Consider the following 8,022-nt stretch of genomic DNA (forward strand, 5'->3'; position numbering starts at 1 on the left):
TCAGTGATCCCCAAGGGACAATTCCTGTACTCTACAAGGTAAATATTGTCCCCAATGCAGAGAACTAAATTTGGGTTCAGATAATATAAAGAAAAAGGTCCCAGAAAACAAAACTAGTAAGTGACATGAGTCAAAGACAGAACATCCATCTCCAAATCTGTGACCCTTCTACCATCCTGGGCTATCTTTCCACAACTGAACTTAATAATGCTATTATTTCCTAGGTCACTAACTGGAGTCCAACTGTTAAAAGATTTTTGTTTAAGGACCAAACACTTGGGAAGCACAGGTGGGAAAATATGGAGTTCCAGGTCATCCTCAGCTACATAGTGAATTAGAGGCCAGCCTGGGCTACATGAAACCCTCTGAAAGACAGGGGGAAAAGAAAAGAGAGAGAAAGAAAGGAAAGAAAGAAAGAAGGGAGGACTAGAGAGATTTCTTAGTGGTTAAGTCACTTGCCTGCAAAGCCAAAGGACCCAGGTTCAATTCCCTAGGAATCATGTAAGCCAGATGCACAAAGGAGCACACGCATCTGGAGTTCATTTACAGTGGCTGGAGTGGCACATTAAGAGAGAAAGAACCCTCACTATATACTACTTATACATAATTCTAATTTTTATAAATTAAGTGTGGTATCAGATTCCCCAGAAACCCCCAACATTGGAAAGAATACTGGAATGAGGCCTTTTGTAAAGTGAACAATTTCAATTACTTTCTACATAAATATTCATATTTCAGAAATGAATATAGCTAAGTTATCTTAAAGCCTGATCCTCATGCATTTTGAATTTTTAAAAATGTGATCTGTGTGTGGCTCCAGAAAAGGATAAACAACCAAAATGTTAAATATGTTATCTGAAACCGACTGTTGTTTTAAACGTAAACGATCCTAAACATGAAAGCTGAGAGTTGGCTCAGAGCTGGGAACATGGCTAAGGTACATCCGGTCACCTGTGGTGACAGTTTTTTTCTAAACCCTTCATTCGCATTAGCTGCCTCCCGGTCAACAATTCTGAGTTCTGATGTGGTTGAATGTATTTGTGCACAGTGACCCTTGAGGTTCATAAAAGAGGCAGTTAGCCTCTCACCAACGCTGACTAATGTATATGGAGAGAACCCCATAAAATAAACAGACTTCAAGTTGTTTACTCAGTAATGGACATTTGGCCTGCCCCCACCCTTCCCTAATGCCAGGACAAGTGGTGTTTGAAGAGCAAAGCAAATTCCATTTCGGTCTCAGAGCTGAGTCTGATGCACGTTGACTAATGTTCCAAACTTCAGGGAGCAGCTTCGCCATTGAGATCTCAAGCAGCTTTTGGTTTGGCTGCCTCCACTAATGCAGCAATTATTTCAAACTACAGAGGACACACAAAGGCATCTATTGCCAGCTGAGAAGAGTGATACTGTATACACTATGGAAACCACATAGTGAGAGCCAACAGCTAAAAGAAAGGAAAAATAGCCACCCTCTATCCCTCTGTCCCACTCAAAATCAGATGACAATGTTCTATAAATTCTGCAATGTTTTATCAAAAGCCTGAAATCTTTATATACTGCTCACCCACAGTTCCTTTTAAATGGATTGACCCTAGATAAATAATCAAATGTGCATCCAAATTTTGCTACAAGAATGTTTATTGAAGCTTTATCGAATTGGTAAAAGGTCAAAAATGGCCTTGGTCATCTACAGTAGGTATGCTAGTGTTTCAGGGCGGTTATACCACAGTACTACAGACTCAGTGGCTAAAAACACAACAAATTCTTTATCTTCAAGTTCTACAGGTCACAAGTCCCTTGTATGATCAGTCACTTTGAGTTTCACCTAGCTGAGATGTAGTTGTCATCAGGCTTGATTCCCTTGTGGAGGTTCTAAGAGTCTTTGTTTCCTTTGGTAATGGAATTTGGGTCTCTTACTCACTTTCTGCTGAAGATCCTTGCCAGTTTTAAGAATATTCTGTGTTTTCTTTTTTAATTTTTTAAAAATATTTTACCATATATATATATATATATATATATATATGTATATACTTAAGAGAGAGATGGAGAAAGAGGAAGAGGCAGACACAGAAAGAGAATGGTTGTACCAGGGCTTCCAGCCACTGCAAATGAACTCCATATGCATGTGCCACCTTGCACAACTGGCTTACGTGGCTACTGGGGAGTTAAACCTAGGTCCTTAGATTTCACAGGCAAGTACCTTAACCACTAAGCAATCTTTCCACACCCATTCCATGTTTTCTGACTCAGGGCCCTCAATCTCCATCTGCAAAGCCCACAACAATGAGGCTTCCTTCTCCCACTGAACATCTAGGCAATTATGTTGATCCTACTGATTATTCACAATGAGAGTTAGTAACCTTAATTCAACCTGAAATATTCCTTTTGTCACGTGATTTAACATATTCATAGACTCCAGGGATAGGATCATTGCAAACTTTCTTCAGTGAGATATAAGTTAAAGCATAGAATGTGCATGGAATCAAATGGGATATAAATAAAAATTAGTTAAGTGCTAGAGAGATTGCTTAGTGGTTAGGACACTTGCCTACAAAGCCTAAGGACCCAGGTTCAATTCCCCAGTTCCTATGTAAGTCAAAAGCACAGGTGGCACATGCATCTGGGGTTTCTCTGCAGTGGCTGGTGGCTCCGGTGCACCCATTCTCTCTCTACCTTTCTCTCTCTCTCTATCAATCTGCTTCTCTCAAATAAATTAAAATATTAAAAATGATAAGTTAAAAATGTTTAATACTTGTGCACAGTTACTTTGTCATTGCTGGGACCAAACAAGTAGCCAGAAGCAGCTTATGAAAGAAAAGGGTTAATTTCAGTTTACAGTTCAGAGGGACGTCTGATTATGGCATGGCAGAACAGAAGCTGCACATCACATCTTGTCATATCAACTGAAAAGCAGCACAAGAGTGAGCTAGTTAGTGAACACCCAGTAGGACTGGACTAAGAAATTACAAGGCCCAACCCTATTGATATATCTCCTCCAGCAAGGCTCCATCAACTGGGAATCCCTGAGTCTACGAGGGACCTTGCACATTCAAACCACCACAGCATGGAAAAGTACTAAAAATATCACACTGGCAGGAAACTAAGGATTTCAAGCTTGAGTACACTGCATAGCAACAACCTGTCTCAAAAAGAAAAAAAAAAAAAAGATATATGTATGTATCACTTTAATAAAACATCTAGTCAGTTGTGACAATACAAGCCTTTAATCCCAGAACTCAGGAGGGAGGCAGGGGTAGAAGGATCACCGTGAGTTTGAGGCCACTCTGAGACTATATAGTGAATTCCAGGTCAGCCTGGACTAGAAGAAGACCCTACTTCAAAAAACCCAGCCAAACCAACCAACTAACCAAACAAAAACATCAAAAATTTTTAAAATTTTTAAAGGGGGGGATCTCAAATGTATTGATGGCTTCCTCACATTTTTAGTAAAGTGAATAAATCTACAACTTACAGGTCCATATATCCATAGCTATCTCAACCTCTACACTATTCAACATGTATACTTGTAATTCAGGTCTACTCAGAAATGCTCCATGAAGGGACAGGGGCAGACAGCTCAGTGGGTAATTGGTTTGTTGCATAAGAATGAAGACCTGGGCTGGAGAGATGGCTTAGCGGTTAAGCGCTTGCCTGTGAAGCCTAAGGACCCCAGTTCGAGGCTCGGTTCCCCAGGTCCCACGTTAGCCAGATGCACAAGGGGGCGCATGCATCTAGAGTTCGTTTGCAGAGGCTGGAAGCCCTGGCGCTCCCATTCTCTCTCTCTCCCTTTATCAGTCTTTCTCTCTGTGTCTGTCGCTCTCAAATAAATAAATAAATAAATTTTAAAAAATTTTTTAAAAAAGAATGAAGACCTGAATTTGGCTCCTTAGCACCACATATAAATGCCATGTGTGGCAGTACAGCTGCAAACCCAGCACTGTGGAGGTGGGGACAGATGGCTCCCCAGGGCTTGCTGGCCACCTAGTCTAGCCAGCTTGCTGAGGTTCAGTAAGAGACCGTATCTCAAAACCTCATCTAGAGAGTGCTGAGGAAGATGCCAACACTTACCTTCCTGGGCTCTACATGCATGCACACAAGTGCACCCACACACAAACACATGCATATAGATACACTATACACATATACACATGTCAAAAAAAAAGTTCCATGGTTATTTTGAGGTTGGAAATTTCTGATGAGTACTTTCAGGCTAATACTTTCAAATTTATGTAAAAACGACTGAAGTAATACCTACAATACATACATGCACATGAAATTTAAAATTTTTTCTCTGAAAAAGTGAATTCACTAGGTAGGCCCTTGGCTAATTGGTCCAACATAAGCTCCAAAATTGTTTCTCCTGTCCACAGTGACATACTCATTATAAAACTGAATCCAGTTCCCATAGACAATCCAATCCCAGCCAGCCTGCTCTAAACCTGAGAAATACATTGTCTTCGCCCAGATTCCCAGTAGCTATTAAATAACATTATAAAGGAAGAATCTTGTATGTTGTTACTTAATATCATCTCTGAGAAATTTTCTAAGACGGTACAGCCTGAAACATCATTATGTCAGTGTAGGTGTGGTTTATATTTTAGATGGCTACTAATAAAGTCTTTCTACTCCTTTTAGTTTTAAAGTATAGCAGATCTATCTGTTAATGTGCAAGACTTAAAAATGAAACAATTAGCTATCCCCACCCAATGACAGCTAATGCATCTCCAAAAGAATGGTTGGTCTTCAGCAGTTTATGTCCTAATTGTTGTTTCCATAATAACACACTGTATGCAAACGTTCTTCCTAAGACTATTTTTGTTGGTGCCAAAATGACTTCAAATCACAATAAATCATGTGGTGCATTCCCATTCCCATGTAACTTGGATGTTTTGCTCTAAAGAAAAGAGAAGGTAGGTTTTTTGTTCTTGTTGTTTGCTTTGCTTTTGTTTGTTTTTTTCCTCCTTCAGCAACCATTCTTGTTTATGGAAAGTCCACTTCAAGCCTGTAGATCAGTTATCAAATATGTCTTAGATGGCAATGACTTTAAGCATCTGAAACCAGCCTACAGATTATGTTCCATCAGTAGCAGAGTGGAGGAGCATCTGATAGCATTACAGTTTAAAAGTATGGTTTGCCTACAAAGTGCTAGCAAGCAAAATCTTGGGTCTAAATTCTGTCTCTAACCTCTGCTATGTAAGTGACTATCAGAGACATTTGAGTATTTGCACCCCAATTTGTAAAATGAAGATAGTCAAACTGATGTGAAGATGGCATGCATTAAACATAATTGGAGTACTGTCTACTATGTGCTAGTATAATATATTGCTAGTTGTCACCTGTCATACAACAATAGAGCCAGAGAACAATAGAACAATTCTGTAAGATAATCATAGAAGGAAACAACCATATTATTTAGAGAAAGAGATGTTAGATGGGTGGGTGGATGGGTGGGTGGGTGGATGGATGGATGGATGGATGGATGGATAGATAGATAGATAGATAGGTAGGTAGGTAGATAGATATGACTCTATCTGCATTCACTTTTTTTCTAGGCACCTCATCACCAAATACCTACAGGGTCCATTTTCCTACTCCCAAAAGGTCTTTGCCATCATAATAACATCTCAATAAATTCTACCTCAGTCACTCAATTTAAAATTGCACTCCCAGCCGGGCATGGTTGTGCACGCCTTTAATCCCAGCACACGGGAGGCAGAGGTAGGAGGATTGCTGTGAGTTCGAGGCCACCCTGGGACTCCATAGTGAATTCCAGGTCAGTCTGGGCTAGAGTGAGACCCTACCTTGAAAAAACAAAAAAAAAAAATCACTCCCAAATCTAATACTCCCATGTCCTTTATTTGCTTTTATTCTATTACAGTTTAGCATATATTCTAATATAATTTTCTCATTGTGTTACCTACCTGTATATAAATCCCAACAGAGTGGAGGGTTTTTTTGGTCTATTTTTTGCTGTTCTAGCCTCCTATCCTACAATAGTATTTGACTCATAGTTGATCTCTATAAATATTTGTTCAGCAAGTAAATGGCCACTGTCCTCAAGAGTCGAGGCTTTGTCTAAACTAGAGGGGTGAATATTAGAAGCTCTAACTCAGAGCTTCCTGAGCAATCCTAAGAGGATCGTCAGAGAGTGCATCTGTACCCTGATAGGGTTCCCAAAAGGAGCTCCAAAGAAAGCAAGTGTGCTACCACACTTGCCCATGCTTCTGAGTATCAGCTGGAGCATCATTAATTGATTGAATCATCAGTCTTTTTAATACTCATGCACTCTGACTGTATCAGTTGTCTTTTATCAGTGCTTCCAGTAAAGCCTGACTGTACAGAACTAAGAAAGCTACATGTTTTGTTTTTTACGTATGGCCAGCAGCTCATCTGGTAGCTTGCACAGGGAGATTCCTCTAAGAATCCCAATCTGTGGCTTTTTTTTTGTTGTTGTATAAGATGTTTCAAAAAACCCCTAAGAAAAATTTTCCCAGCTTAGTTCAGTGATTGACAGATGCAGAAGTATCTTTTATATTTCTTTTTTTATTTAAAAACTATGAGATAATTTTTCTGTCCAGGAATATAAAGCATTTTGGAGTGTGCTAGCTTTCCTTGACAGTAGTAGTTGAGCATTGGCCTATAGGCAATCATGTCAGAAAGGAGCCTGATGACACTTAACATATAAATTATCCACATTTTTGGACACAGCGAAGTTCCCACTGCCTGTTGGCCAGCTTTCAGGGCAACAGCTGCTGGGACAATATTAGCATCTCTACTTCCTGTCTGGGTTTTCTGGCTTGTTTTGAGAAATGGAAGGCCCACAAGAGATTTAGATCTTATCTCCTCTCCTCATCTGCTTTTTGAGATATAGATAATGAGTGATTTAGATCTCCAACTCAGAAGCCTACCTCTAGACTCTAGAGAATTCATGAGTTAGACAGGCTTTTGGTTAGCACTTACATTTCACAGGATCCAATCTAAACTGCTATAATACAGAGATTCAAACAAGATGACAGTTCAGCCTCTCTCACAAGTTTCCAGAACAAGAAAGGTAGAGCAACTCTTCAAAACATCCCTTTCATGCCTGAGTTCAAGTTGACCAATCCAGTACCTACCATGGCATCTGCATCCCAGATAACAGGCAGAGAAAATTACCATGCCAAGCTCATGTCCATGCCTTAAAGTCAAAATGTGGTCGTCTCCATTCTGTCCATACTCCAGCTCCTAGAACTTTATGCATTGCACAACTACATACAAAAGAGGCATGGATTGGAGTTGTGGCCTGAGCTGATATGAGTCCAACTGTCAAAAAGAAATTTTCTGACTTACAGAGAAACAAAATAGATGCTAGAGAATATCCAACAGTCTCCATCACAGACCACCTTTCCAGACACACAAACATACATTCACACCCATCTGAATAATGGAATATGCTAGCCTCATCCCTGAAGGGTTCGACACACCATCCCATATAGTTACTGCATTTAATGAGTGAGTGACCTAGCTGGGGTCTAGGCTCTCCCATCTTCCCCCATTGAGCCCAAACAAGGCTCCTCATGGTCTGTTGAGGTGTTATCAGCTGCTTCAGTACACACACTCACACAAGCACACACATGTCAACACACAATCTACATGGTAGGCTAGAAACAAATGAACTAATTTTAAATTCACTTTTGTGGGAAAAAATGGGAATTCTAGGTAAAATAGTACAGCACAGTCTGTGTCTGTGTGGCCTGATTAAGGAGAAGCATCAATATGAGAATAGACTCTGTGTCAAAGACAGATGAGGAAAGAGTTGTGAAAACTCACAAAGGTAGTGAAAGAATAGCTTTAAAGTGCAGACAAAAAATGATGGGCAATGCATCTAAAAGAAGTAAGCCAGGCTGGAGAGATGGCTTAGTGATTAAGTGCTTGCCTGTGAAGCCTAAGGACCCTGGTTCAAGGCTCTATTCTCCAGTACCCATGTTAGCCATATGCACAAGGGGGTGCATGCATCTGGAGTTCGTTTGCAGTGGCTAGAAGCCC

This window comes from Jaculus jaculus, chromosome 1 (genome assembly GCF_020740685.1).
Source record: "Jaculus jaculus isolate mJacJac1 chromosome 1, mJacJac1.mat.Y.cur, whole genome shotgun sequence".
In the NCBI taxonomy this organism is placed as follows: domain Eukaryota; kingdom Metazoa; phylum Chordata; class Mammalia; order Rodentia; family Dipodidae; genus Jaculus; species Jaculus jaculus.